Consider the following 13,949-nt stretch of genomic DNA (forward strand, 5'->3'; position numbering starts at 1 on the left):
TAGTGTTTGTGAAGTAAATGTGTCTAGGAAATTTCTTGTGACCCTCCTGATATCTGGCGCCTCCCGTTTTTTCCCTACTGTCCCTGTGGTAGAGCTCCTTGGCCTGGCGGCCCCATTTAGAATTTGCATCCTTTCTCACACCTACTCTGGATTCCTGCCATGCAGCCTGGAAGACTGGGCCATGACACTGGAAGCCATGGAAGCACCACACTCCCTCTGATGCTCACTGAACACTCGGAGGTACACTCTGTGCTGCTCTGAACTGTGCTGCCCCTGGACCAAGACCCACTCGTCCCACGGCCGTGATCATTTCACTCTCCATGACCCTAACTTCTGTATCTTAAAGGCATCGAGCAAGCCTTTCCTTGATTTCTTTGCCTGCAAGGAAGTGGCTGAGATAGAGAAGGGCCCAGGCTAAACTAGAACAAACATGGAACCACAGAGAGATCAATAACTGTTAAAGATGCAAAATCTGAATAATTATAGGTGAAATGGTACTTCAAAAAATAACATTTTTAATTGATTCTCTGAAAATGTATTCATGTATACGATGTATCTTGATTATATCTACCCCTTATTTTCCACCTCCTCTCCTTAGGTCTTCCCAGGTATTGAGTTTTCTTTGTTTTTTTTTAATATTTATTTATTATGTATACAATATTCAATCTGTGTGTGTTTGCAGACCAGAAGAGAACAGCAGACCTCGTTACAGATGGTTGTGAGCCACCATGTGGTTGCTGGGAATTGAACTCATGACCTTTGGAAGAGCAGGCAATGCTCTTAACCACTGAGCCATCTCTCCAGCCCCCAGAGTTTTCTTTGGTTTTATGAGTTGATTTTACTGTGTAATCCTGGCTTCCTGGTCTGGAACTATAAATCAATTGGCCTTGGACTCAGAGATTCTCCTGCCCCTACCTCCCAAGTGCTGGGATTAAAGATCTGAGCCACCAGGCCCCATCAGGTACTGACTTTTTAACAGATAGTGGTAGAATCATTGACTATCTGGCCCGACAAGATAGTTCTGTGGATAAAGAACTTACTAAACAAACCTAAAGGCCTAAGTTTGATCCCTAACTCACGTAAAGATGGCAGGTGAGAAATGATGCCACAGGGTTGTCCTCTGACTTCCACAGGAGAACCTTGGCACCTACACACACACACAAACTACTACACACACACACACACTACTACACACACACACACACTACTACACACACACACACTACTACACACACACACTACACACACACTACTACACACACACACTACTACACACATACATTACTACACACACACACACACACACACTACTACACACATGTATGCATGCACATGCACACACACACCACATACCACATACTCATCATATACATGGAAGACATCATACACACACATATCGCACACACAGTAATAAATACAGTTTAAAAAGAATTACTGAATATCCATATGGAAAGCATTGCAATTCAATCCTGACTTGGACCCAGCCACTGATTGTTTTCTGAAGGAGTAGCGTGGGCCCGGTCTTAGTAGCCACTGTGTAGTGTGTGTGAGCCCTGTGTTTGAGCCTCAGCCGAGAGGGAAAGACAGAGAAATGAACACAGAGGTCATATACCAGAAACAACTTTGTACTATCTCTCTGCATATATGTGCGTGTGAGGACGAGTGCACGTACAAGTGCGAACGTGTAAAGGCCCAAAGCAGACTGCCTAATTCCTTTACGACAGGGTTCCTCATTTTAAAAAATTTCCTGTTTATTAAACTTATTGATTTTTGAGACATTGTCTCGCTATATAGCTTAGGCTGGCCTTAAAGTAAACAGAGATCCTCTGAGGTAGTTTGGATCTCCGGTTGGTTGTTGTTGGGCTTTGTTCTTGTTTTTTCTTTTCTTTTCTTTTTTTTTTTTTTCGGCTAGTCAGGCAGCCAGGGATCTTCTAGCCTCTGCTCTGCCCCTTGCAATGCTGGAATCACAGGTATGTGAGGGACCAGACAGTTTTTATGTGGGTACTGGGATCAGAATTAGTCCTCATCTTTATGCACTGAGCAATCTTTTTTTTTAATGTTTATTTATTTATTATGCATACAGTATTCTGTGTATATGCCTGCACGCCAGAAGAGGGCACCAGACCCCATTACAGATGGTTGTGAGCCACCATGTGGTTGCTGGGAATTGAACCCAGAACCTTTGGAAGAGCAGACAATGCTCTTAACCTCTGAGCCATCTCTGCAGCCCCTGCACTGAGCAATCTTAACCGCTGAGTCATTTCTTCAGCCCTAAATATTTTTTTCACAAAAGATTTTTATTTAGTAAGAAATCTTATAACTCAGAGTACTAAGATAGTCAAATTAAAATATAAAGGAAATAGTTTAACAAATGCCTCAAAACTACATCTACACATGGAAAGTTTCTCAACATCATTGGCCATTAGAGACTTGTACATTAAACTCCCAATAAGATAATGATGTAATACCAAGTGTCAATTAGACAATTAGGTAAGGTTTTTTTTTGTTTGTTTGTTTGTTTGTTTGTTTGTTTGGCAGGGTTTCATTATACAGCCCTAGCTGACCTGGAACTCTCAGAGATTCCCCTGCCTCTGCCTCCTAAATACTGGGGTTTAAACGCATGCACCACCACACTTGGCTAGAATAGCTAAACTTTGAAAGAGTGGAAATGCCAGTCTTTCAAAATGCATGTGTCTGTAATCCCAGCCATCAGGAGGCAGAGGCAGGGGAATCTCTATGAATTCAAAGCCAACCTGGTCTACATAATGAGTTCTAGGCCAGCCAGGGCTACACAGTGAGATCCTGTCTCAAAGAAAACAAACAATAACAATACTTTAAGAAAAAAAGAACTGGAAATAACGTGTGTTTGGTAAGAATATGGAGCAATTAAACTCTAGCTTAGTGTGTGGAGAGATAGCCCAGTGGTTATGAGCACTTGCCCCTCCTCCAGAAGACCAAATTCAGTTCCCAGCACACTACTCTTAAGGTAGCTTACAGCTGCCTGGAACTTCAGCTCCAGGGAATCCAATGCCTCCAGCCTGTGAGGGCACGTGCACTCAAGCACACATACCCACACAGATACACCATATGTGTATGCATACCAAGTTACAAGTAAATACTAAGGTTTTAAAGAAGGCTAGCAGGTTGCTAACAAGAGTGTGAACTAGAACAATTACTTTGGAAAAGAGTCAGGCAATCCCTTATGAAACTGACCATACTCTGACCGTAAGCCCAGCAAGCTCCATAGCCAGTATGCACTAAAAGACAGAAAGAAAATAGCTGTTCATACAAAGACAGGGATTGTCAGAGCAGCTTTGCTCAGAACATCCAAGACTGGAGATGGCCCAGGTATCCATCAGCGGGTGAATAAATTACAGTAGATTCCCACAATGGCTTATCATTCGGTAATAAAAAGGACAATAGGCCGGGGAAGACACATAAGCGCACTGATTAGTTTTTGTCAAATTGATACAAGCTGGAGTTGCCTGTGAAGAGGGAACCTCCACAGAGAAATTGCCCCTATCAGATTGGCTTGTGGGCATGTCTCTAGATTGCTTTTTCCCTCAATTAATGATTGATGTGGGAGGGCACAACCCACTGTGGGTGGTGTCATCCCTGGACAGGTGCGCCTGGGTTGTGTAAAAAGCAGACTGAGCAAGCCGTGTGGTCCAAGCTAGTAGGCAGCACCGCTCCAAGCCCTTGCCTAAGTTTCTGTCTCCAGGCTCCTCTTGAGTTCCTCCTCTGACTTCCCTTAATGCTGGACTGTGCCATGGGAATGTAAGCGACATCAACCTTTCCTCCCCTCAGGTATTGGCCAGGGTTTTATTACAGAAACAGAAAGCAAGCAATGCAATGATTAAACCTCAAAAGCACACGAGCTCAGAGACACCAGACGGAAGAGTGTGTTCCAATCAAAGTTCTAAAACAAAACAAACCAGGAAAAGGTGACAGAGGTCTCCTATAGGAGACCCAATCTTAGCAAACCAAACAACAAAACAATGATAATAATACTGAATTAATGAATAGCAGTATCATGTGATAAGTCCTAGCAGGAAGGAAATGTGGTGTTGTCAGAGAGAATGATGAAGAAAGGACTATTTTGATTGGCTGGCCAGGGAAAACTTCTCAAAGGGGTGACATCTGAGCAGTGGGTGGAAAGAGGGAACCACCCATGCAAAAACAAGGTAGAGGGCATTCCAGGCAAAGAGCATTGAAGAACAAAGGCCTGGGACCAGGAAGGAGTTTGATGAGTCTAGGCCCAGTCTGAGGCCATGGCAACTGACCAGGTCAGGATGGGCGGAGAGGGAACAGAAGCCAGATCCTGCAGGAACTTCCCAGCCCTGATAAAGACTTAAGAATTTGAGACTGTAAATCTCTCAGAGTCTAGTGAGCAGAAACACTTGGGCACATAGAAGAGTCATGATGACAGCAGAGAGTGGCCAGTGCTACTTGGTACATCTGGGAAGCCTTCACAGAGTGACATTTCTCAAGAACAGGAGGGTGGCCGAGAGGATGGGTTAGCCTGGTGGGGTGTACTGTCTAAGGTGCCTACAGGCATGAAGCCGCCTGGGACAGTCGTAAGTTGTAAGTATTAATGAAGGGCTTCCTGTGGGAGATGGGAGGCTCCAAACTTCTCTCAGCCTCGATCCCGCAGGGCATGAAACCTGAAGAACTCCACATCTGGGAATATCAGAGTGATGCTATCCTTCAAGCAGGATCTCCAGCCTAGGCAGGCAGACAGCAGGAACCAGGGCGTAGAGTGAGCTAATGAGGGCAGGAGTGGGGCCGGGTCCTGGAGAAGGGTCAAACTCGGCCACTCACCAGTACGCCCGCCTAGGCTGAGGAAGAGCTGCGGAGTTTGAGGAGCCAGAGGACACAAGTTTCAGCTTCGGTGGACATCTGCTCCTGAGGACAGCTGCCCATCACACGGCAAGACCCAGAGGCTCCAAACGCTGGATTTAGACACTTTGGGTCTAGTATGAAACTCAAGAATCTATATACATAAAAAAAAAACATGCAGGAACATTTGACAGGCTATGGGAATAGTCTTCACTCACATGATAAGATGGATATGGGGGGATCTGTCAAAATTTATTTAACTGCCTACCTTAAAAGGGGTGCAACTTATCGAACATAAGATCTTCCTCAGGAAGAAGAAAGTGAGCCAACAGGTGTGGTGGTTCACGCTCTCTCTGATACAGGGGACTCCACACCTTGTGGCTGCCCAGGGAGCCTCTCCAGGCTCCTGGAACGGGAGGCAGAATGGGCACACTCTCATCTGGGTTGAGGCTGAAATGGTCCAGAGAGCCAGGTAAAGCCAGCAGCTCCCATAAGGCTCTGGGTGTGATGCGAACAAAGACAAAGCTGGTGAAGAATTGTGATTGATTGGTCCTGGCTATCTGCACCACAGCGGTTCCTGATCAACCTTCAAGGATTTGATTCCCAGTGCTGCGGAAACTGTATTACATTCTTGTAATAATAGCACTTGGGGGGTGGGGGGCGAAGCAGAAGAATTAGCAGTTCAGGGTCATTCTTGGCTACTTAGAGAATTTAGATCAGCCTGGATACATGACAGCCTGTCTCAAAAACAAATCAAGACACAGCAATTAAGGGGAATAACGTTTTAACTTGTAAGGGTGTGGATGGGCCGGTCAGCAGGTTCCTGGGGTGGGGGTGGGGACTACAGTGAACTGAAGAACAAGCACCTGGGAACTGAGCCGCCTGGACCACACTTTTGCCCTACTGAGCCTCCACACAGTGCTTGAGCCTGAACCTTCTAGGTTGGTAATACTTTTGTGAGGAAACTGAGGTTCAGAAAGATTCAGCTAATGGTTCTAACTCCCAAAGAAAGGATGTAGGAGCCTACAGCCCCCCCCACACACACACACACTATGAGCCCTATGTAGCACCGCGCCACTTCCCCCAAAATAAGAGAAGCCACCTGGTAATCATGAGTGATTCTCACAAGGGTGGGTGGGTATAAGCTGTGTCCCTGCTCCCCAGAAGGTATCCACGTCCTCCTTGTGTGTGGCTTGAGCGGCTTCCTATAAGAAGGATCTCAGACCCAGAGGGAGAGGAATTCGGAGCCTCACAGTGCAAACAGAGGTAGAGGTTCCAGCCAGCAGCACTTGCCCGGGTCTTCTAAGAATCTCACAGCAGCGCCACATGTCCTCGCCTTATCCAAGCAACAGAAGGAGGCGGTGGAGGCAGCAGCAGCAGCAGCTACAGCAAATCTGTCCCCCTTGCTCCACTGGGTTGTTTTGCTCTCATGAAACACACATGGCAGATGGTTGTGAAGTTACTATCTTGAGAGCTGATAGAAATGAGATTTTTTTTTTCTTGTGCCAGATCTCATTTCCTTCTGAAACAATTCTTGTAGTAAACAGAGGTTTTTGATCTTGTTAAGATCCAAGGATGGGGATTCCTTTACATATTTTAACTATGAATATTTTCTTGAAGAGTTATAATCTGTTGATGGAGGGATGCTTTTGGTTGTTGTTTTGTCTGTCTGTCTGTCTGTCTGTTTGAGACAGGGTTTGTAGCTCAGGCTGACCTGGAACTGTGTAGCCTAGACTGGCCTTAAATGCTTGGTAGGTAATTCTTCTGTCTCAGCTTCTATAAAGCTGTGATTATAGATGAAGATCACCCTACTTGGGCTTGATATATGATATGATATATATATATATATATACACACACACACACATATGTATGTATGTATGTATGTTCATTATGTGCATGCAGAAGCCTCAGAGAATAGAAGAGGGCGTCAGATTCCCTGGAACTGGAGTTACAGCAGCTGTGAGTTACTGTGTGGACGCTGGCAGCTGAGCACGTTTCTTCAAGAGCAGCCAGTATTCTTAAACCCTGAGCCACCTCTCCAGCCTAGGGTGTTGTTTTTTGTTTTGTTTTGTTGAAATGGGGTCTCCTCATGAAGTCAGAGTTGGCCTTCATATATAGTCAAGACTGGCCTTAAACTCTCTATATAGCCAAGGTTGGCCTTGAACTCCTGATCCTTCTGCATTAGCCTCCCACTGTTCTGGGATTACGGGTATTCACCATCATGCCCAGCTGGTGCTATTTTGCTGGTGGCCAGGAAAGGAAGAGACACTGCCACTACCAGAGACTAATTTCGGCTACAAACCACAGTGGATACGCCCTCCATATGTTTCCCTGTGGCTACCATCTCTTGACAAATGGGCCAACGAGAATGAAAACCTTGCTGAGTGTAGGAGGTCCCAGGCAGAGGCGACATGGAAGGACCAAGAAGTGGGTAGACTGTGACTTGCCTGAGGAGAATTATTTTGAACCAAGCCTTGCATGCTGACAGCATAATGATTATTATTAGAGCCTCAGATATAACATGAAGCCCGCCCTAAAGTTAAATTTTCCCTTTCAGAGAAGTGTGGCCTGCCAGCCCTGTGTAAGATGAAGATACTATGTCAACCTCCTCCACGACACGGAGAAGGCTCCAGCTATTTCCTTCCTGTGCCTTCTCCAAAGCCCTTTGCTTCTTGGGTAAATAAGGACTCAACTTTCTTACCTTAGTCTTAAAAAAAAAAATCAACCTAAGAGATGTGAGCATTCCAGAGTTGCAGGCTTCTTCTCATAGCCAGCTTTGGGGTTGCAGTCTGGAATTCTACTTCCCAGGGACCCAGTGGGCCCAGTGCGACCTCAAACAGAGGAACAGATCTGTGTCCAGATTACACCCAGCAGATTTTGTTTGACTATTACAGTATTTTGAAACTTGATTTTGCTTTGTTTTTGTTTGTTTGTTGTTTGTTTTTCCATTGAAATGTTGCTTGCTGGGTTTTGTTGAAAATAAGAAAATGGGAGCTGGTGAGATGGCTTAGTGTGTAAAGAAAGTGCTAGCGGCACAAGCATGGAGACATGAGTTTGCATCCCCGTGTAAAGATGGACGGAGTAGCACACATCTGTAGTTCCAGCACTCCTACTGTGAGACAGGAGGTAGCGAGGGAGGCTCATGGGCCAGCTAACCTGGTGTGCATGGGAGAACGTCCGCAGCCCCATCTCAAACAAGGTGGAAGATGAAGACTGACCATGGAGGACTGTCTCTGACCTCCACATGGCAAGCACACACGAGAGAGAGAGAGAGAGAGAGAGAGAGAGAGAGAGAGAGAGAGAGAGAGAGAGAGAGAGAGAGAGAGAATAGAAATCTGAGTGGGACATGGTAACCCCTAAGAGAGAGAGACAGGTATAGGAAGATCAACAGTTTGAGGCCACCCTGCTCTACATCCTGAGTTCCAAGCCAGCTAGGGCTAACCTGTAAGAACCTGTCTCAAAAAGACCATAACAAATCAGAGAGCCTGGCCACATTGAGCTGTGTTCCCCATGACAAACTGCTACTACTTGAATAGAGTAGTTGCTTCCTTTCCATAAAGCTTTTGCCCTGCTTCACTGCGGACGCTACCACTCCCAATCATCTCCCACCCACAGGCTAGAAGTAAGTTTATGCTAAAGGCAGATATGGGCCTATGGATTTCAGCCTCAGTCCTGCCACTTAATCTCCATGTTCCCCTGAACAGAAATTTGCCTCTCTGTCTTTTGAGACGAGGGTCACATGTTTCCCAGGCTGGTTTCAGATTCGGTACGTGTCAGATGATGGTCTTGAACTCCTGATCTCTCCACTTCCCCAGTGCTGACTGGCTAAAATATTTTCCTTGTTGCTACATCTCCAGAGCCTGATATAACCCCTGACCCATGGTAGTTATCAGCAAATGTATTAGATATGTAATTCTAATGCCTCCCTAACTCTTGTGTCACATACTAAATTCTCCTTGTCCTATTTTATAAAAAAAAAAAAATGCAGAAGAGCTGGTGGGTTCATTATTTCCAAATCATGTGTACTGGTTTTCCTTTTGTTCTTCTTTAAAAGGTTGAAAGGCAGGAAGATGTTTCAGGGTTGTCGGGGCTTTCTTTGTCATCGCCAACAGAGACCCAACCCAGGAGAGAAATGGCCTCTGCTCTAGGGCTGGCTTTCTAAGGTCACTTTCAGGATGCCAAGCTATGGCAGGAATCAGTTAGAAATGCATGCATTTTCGTGCTGCCTTTGAAAGCTCTACAAACACACTTAGGGCATTAAGTGCTCCTTGAAGCACCTTCCTTAGAAGCCGGGCTTTCAGAGAAGTCTGTTGCCGTAAAGCCAAAGGCCAGTGTTCTCGGTGGCTGGACTCTGAGTACCAGAGTTGTCTGCTCATTAGATGTTCCTTTGCTGGAACACCAAAGAAAATGAGTGATTCTCAAGGGAGTTCAAGCCTCCTAGAATATTCTATGACATCAGCCTTTTGGAACTTTCAGTAGACTTACGTTCTTAGTGTTGGTGGCCAGTAGGGGTCAGCTCCTACTTCTGCTTACTAAACTTCCACGTTCCTTGGGAAGCCATCCTTCCCTCCTGTGGAACTTAAGGAGAATGAGCTTACTTCTCACTCCAGAGGTGAGCACAGGGCCTGCCAAGGCTTCACACCCCTGCCTACAACCCTACACTCAGAAGAAAGCCAGTTCCATATGTTATCCAAACCCAAGATTTCATCCTGGGGCTTTCCCCAGCGCTGTTGACAGCCTTGGGTGTGCTGAGCCTTTCAGTGGGGAGCAGGCACTGGGGCACTGAAGGACTGACTTCCCGGTAGTCCTGCATGAAGATGCGTGGAGGAAACAGTGAGAACCAGAAAGATGCCTATCGTCGGCTTTCCCCTAGATCCAGGTACACCTAGTGTTCATATGAACTCAAGTGCTTTGACTAGCGCTGGCAGCAAAGACCATCCCTACTCACAAATCTCAATTCAAAAACGTACATAGGAAAAAGGCACAAAGCTGAGACCCATTGCTCAGATGGAAACCACGGCCAGAGGCTGACAGATGACTGAGCTTTTTCCCTTCACACGCACTATAGATTCCATGAGAGCACTGGACTAGGAAACAGTAGTTTTGTTTGTGTTTGGTTTTGAGGCAGGTCACAGGCTATGTAGCCCAGGCTGGCCTCAGCTCTATAGCTGAGGCTGACCTTAAATTTCTGGTCCTTCTGTCCCCATCTCCCAATGCTGTGTTTACAGATGTGAGCTTAGAAGTGAGCCCCAATCCAGCCTTGTTTCTTTTTCTTTCTTAATTTTTTTTTCCTGGTTTTCTCTGTGCAATGGCTTTGGAAGTCCTGGAACTCTCTCTATAGACCAGGCTGGCCTCGAACCCACAGAGATCCACCTGCTTCTGCCTCCCAAGTGCTGGGACTAAAGGTTTGCACCACCACCACCTGGTTCCCCCTCATTTCTTCAATCCCACTTCATGGAAGGAGGCGCCAGCCATTCTTCCCTGGGTTTTGTGCATGTCTGGTCATAGTCACATCTGTCTTCTGTCTACCGTAGGGGCGGGAATGGCGCTGAGATGAGCCAAGTCTTAGTAGATTTCTCCAGAACTTAAAAATTTGCTGTGCTTGACTGAAGAGAATTTTCTAGCATATGCCATTGGTCCTGTAAGCTCCAAAAAGATGTCCTGTTAGTGTGCCTACTGACATTCACTAATAGGATTACCGAGGATGCCATGTGCCAGGCTCCGTCTCCCACACAGGGACATGTGGGGGTGGGGAGAGCAGGCTTTCTTTCTTGGGAGTGGCCGCTCTAGCTCCTGGCAGGCCCTTAACCCTTAGAAGCTGCACCTTTGCTCTATGGACCCAACCTGGATTCTGCTCCCAAACATTTTTTTTTTTCACAAAACAATGTATTCCATTCCAATTCCTCAATTCAAGGAACTTGAGTGGTTCCTTTTCATTTCTAGACTCAAGATACTTTCTTCTGCTTAGTTCTTAGTTTGAAGCACTTAACTGTATGTTGGGCCCCAGGCTTTGGTTCCACAGTTTCTTAATCCTCAGGGATGTTGTAAGGCAATTAGCAATCTTATCTCCATTGTTGAAGGATCTATTTGCACAGCAGTTAAGTCACTTGGTCTAGGTCATGTGACCAGTAAGTCACAGAGTCCCACTGCAATCCTGCCGGTCCAGATCCACACCCTGTGTGCCTACCAGAAGAATCCATTATCTCAAAAACTCCTACACTCCTTCTGTCTCTCTTTTCCAGAACTTCCTGGTTTTCAGTCAGCTTAGGTTGGTTTTATGGGTGTCTACCATTCTTCTTTATCGTCTTTGCTTATATGTTGACTCATCCACCCATTCCTTCCTTCACTCAGTAAAGCACATCAGGCTGATCTTACACATTACCTGGTAACTCCTGGTTACCTTTGCTCATTCCTTCATCTGTTCACTCACAGAGCCCCGGTTCAGATGCTCTGTGAGCCAGAATGCCCACTTTCTCCAGTTTCTGCCTAGGTTTCAGGGCTTTGACCTAGACCCTCCCTTTCCTAGAGTGTACCGTAGCCAGAGTAACTGGCATGCTGTTTATTCTACGGACAACAAGGGTGCAAAGGATGCAGCAGTTTACAGTTCAGTTCCACTGTGGCTTGGTAAACTCCCATGCTGCCTAGTCTTTCAGCAGGAGTTGGGTGTCTGGAAGACCCAGCCAGGGTGATTAGAAATTAACTCTCTCCTCTCTATATAGATAGAGGTCTATATATTCCCTGATGGTCTTGAACTTGCTATGTAACTGACGGACAACCTTGGATGCCTGTGTTTCTGCTTCTACCTCCCAAGTCCTTGACTACAGGTATAAAACCACAACTCCCAATGTGGCACCGAGTAATCTAACCTAGGGCTTCATACATGCCAGGCAAGCATTCTACCAATGTAACCAGACCCTAGTCCAAGAAACATTATTTTTTTTTTCAAAAATGCTGACCTTGAATTCTCTATAGCTTCAAATGAACTTTGAATTCTTCAGTAGATTTTAACTGGTATGATTACAGGCATGTACCACCATGCCTGATTTACACCACGCTAGGTAACAAAAACTGCTTGCCTTACATGCGCGAGGCCCATTCTAGTTTCCGTAGTAGACTTTTAAAACTATGAAGGCTCTGGGAGTGTAGTTCTGTGAGAGATCACCTGACTAGCCGTGTGAGGAACCAGATTTGATCCCTGGCACCACAAAAATAGAAAGTGATGAATGTGGGCTCTTCCTTTGCCCTGCAGGGCCCCTAGAGCGTATGATAATCTTGTGAGGTAGCCTCGTCGTTTTACTGATGGAAGTAAGACTTGCCCGAAGCATAGATTCCCCTCATTGTACCATGTTGCTGCCACATTATTGGACGATTCTTTTTTTTTTAATTTATTTATTTATTAAAGATTTCTGTCTCTTCCCCGCCACCGCCTCCCATTTCCCTCCCCCTCCCCTCATTGGAGGATTCTTACCAATGAACACATGTTGAAACTCATTGCAACTTCTTTGGTTCATCGACTTCCCAGAAAATACGCCTTACCACACGTTGTTTCCTCGAATAGAAACTCATTGCCATTGTGAAAAGATCTGATGAAAATCCAGCAGCTTCTACCCAGGCCCGATGTAGTCCTGGGACATGTCAGATCCTAGAGTAGAGGCATGTGGTTGTGCCCGCTGGCCACGTCACTCGTTCTTGGAACCTGTCCGCAGCAACCGTGAGCTTTTACTCACAGGACGCCACTTTGTCCATCAGCAGTGGAGGCAGGGGAAGGGATGTTTGTTTTTCTCCTTTGATAATGATTCCTTCACTGTCACCCTACTAACTCAGGAAAGGGGGAGTATCTGGGATTTATTGAAAAGATGCATTGGCTTCCTTTCTTCCCCAGGGCAGCCCCCACATGTCCTAGTCTTCTCTCTTTCAAGCAAATACCTTTCTGCCTCATCCCCACCTTGCTCACCCAGAGTCGAGACAAGGAGACTCGTTAGCAAGGGCCTAGAAATAGTCCAGACACAAGGGAAAAGCCTGTATTAGTCAGGGTTCTCAAGACGAATAGGACTAACAGAAGAAATATATCCCATGGAAGGTTCGAAAATCTAGTAGTAGTTCAGTTCATAAAGCTGAACGTCTCAGCTTGACTCAGTATATGCCAGAATCCCAAAGCAGGCTCAGGAAATGAACTTGCCAGTGAAAACAATCAGGCAGAGTGAGCTTCCTCCTTTGCTGAACTTTATATACCCAGATTAAAGGTGTACTGTCCCACTCAAATGATTTAATTAAGAAAAAATCCCTCACAGGTGTATCCAGCTGCTCGGGGTCTAGTTAGTTCCAGATGTAGTCAAGTTGACAACCAAGAATAGCTGTCACACATCCTTAATCCCAGCCTTCGGAAAACAGAGGCAAGCAGATCTCTGAGTTGAGGCCATCCTGTCTATAGAATGAGTTCCAGGACAGCCATACCCCTAGTCCAAGAAACATTAATTTTTTAAAAAAAAATGAGAAACCCTGTCTCAATAAATAAAAATCAAAACCAAAGTCCCCTCTTCTTTTTTCTTTTTTTTGACAGAGTCTTGGTGTATAGTCTTGAACTTGAGGTTTTCCTTCCTTTCCAGAGGGCTGTGATTACAGGCGTGCGCCACCAGTGCAGATGAGCCTGTCTTGATGAATACTGTAGTTATGGATGCACCCATATCTGCTGTTTCCTGTGTGCCACAGCTGTGTAAAGGGCGGCTCAAACATGCCATGTTCCAGAGATAGTTGTGGGGGTACACAAGGATGACCTCTAGTCCTCGGAGGCTCATGAACAAGGCTGCTCTTGTCAGCCTGCCTTCAGCCTGAAGCCATAACTGGGCAGGTGCTCTGTGGTGTCATCTTCCTGGCCCATTCCTTCCTTCCAAGCCTCACTCTTTCAATCTCTTGGACTTCCTTCTTTTGATGCTGTTATATGCCTCTGCTCTGTCTTCCCTTTCAGAAATCTGTTTCCGAAACCACTGCCCACTCCTCCTTTCTCCCCACCCCCACCTCAGGATCCAGCAAAGCTCATCCTGGCCCCACTCTCTCCCCTTATCCCAACTCCAATTTGTTTTCTAGCTGGAGGTCTTCTTAGTTCTGCCA

The sequence above is a fragment of the Microtus ochrogaster genome, chromosome 18 (genome assembly GCF_000317375.1).
Source record: "Microtus ochrogaster isolate Prairie Vole_2 chromosome 18, MicOch1.0, whole genome shotgun sequence".
NCBI lineage: Eukaryota > Metazoa > Chordata > Mammalia > Rodentia > Cricetidae > Microtus > Microtus ochrogaster.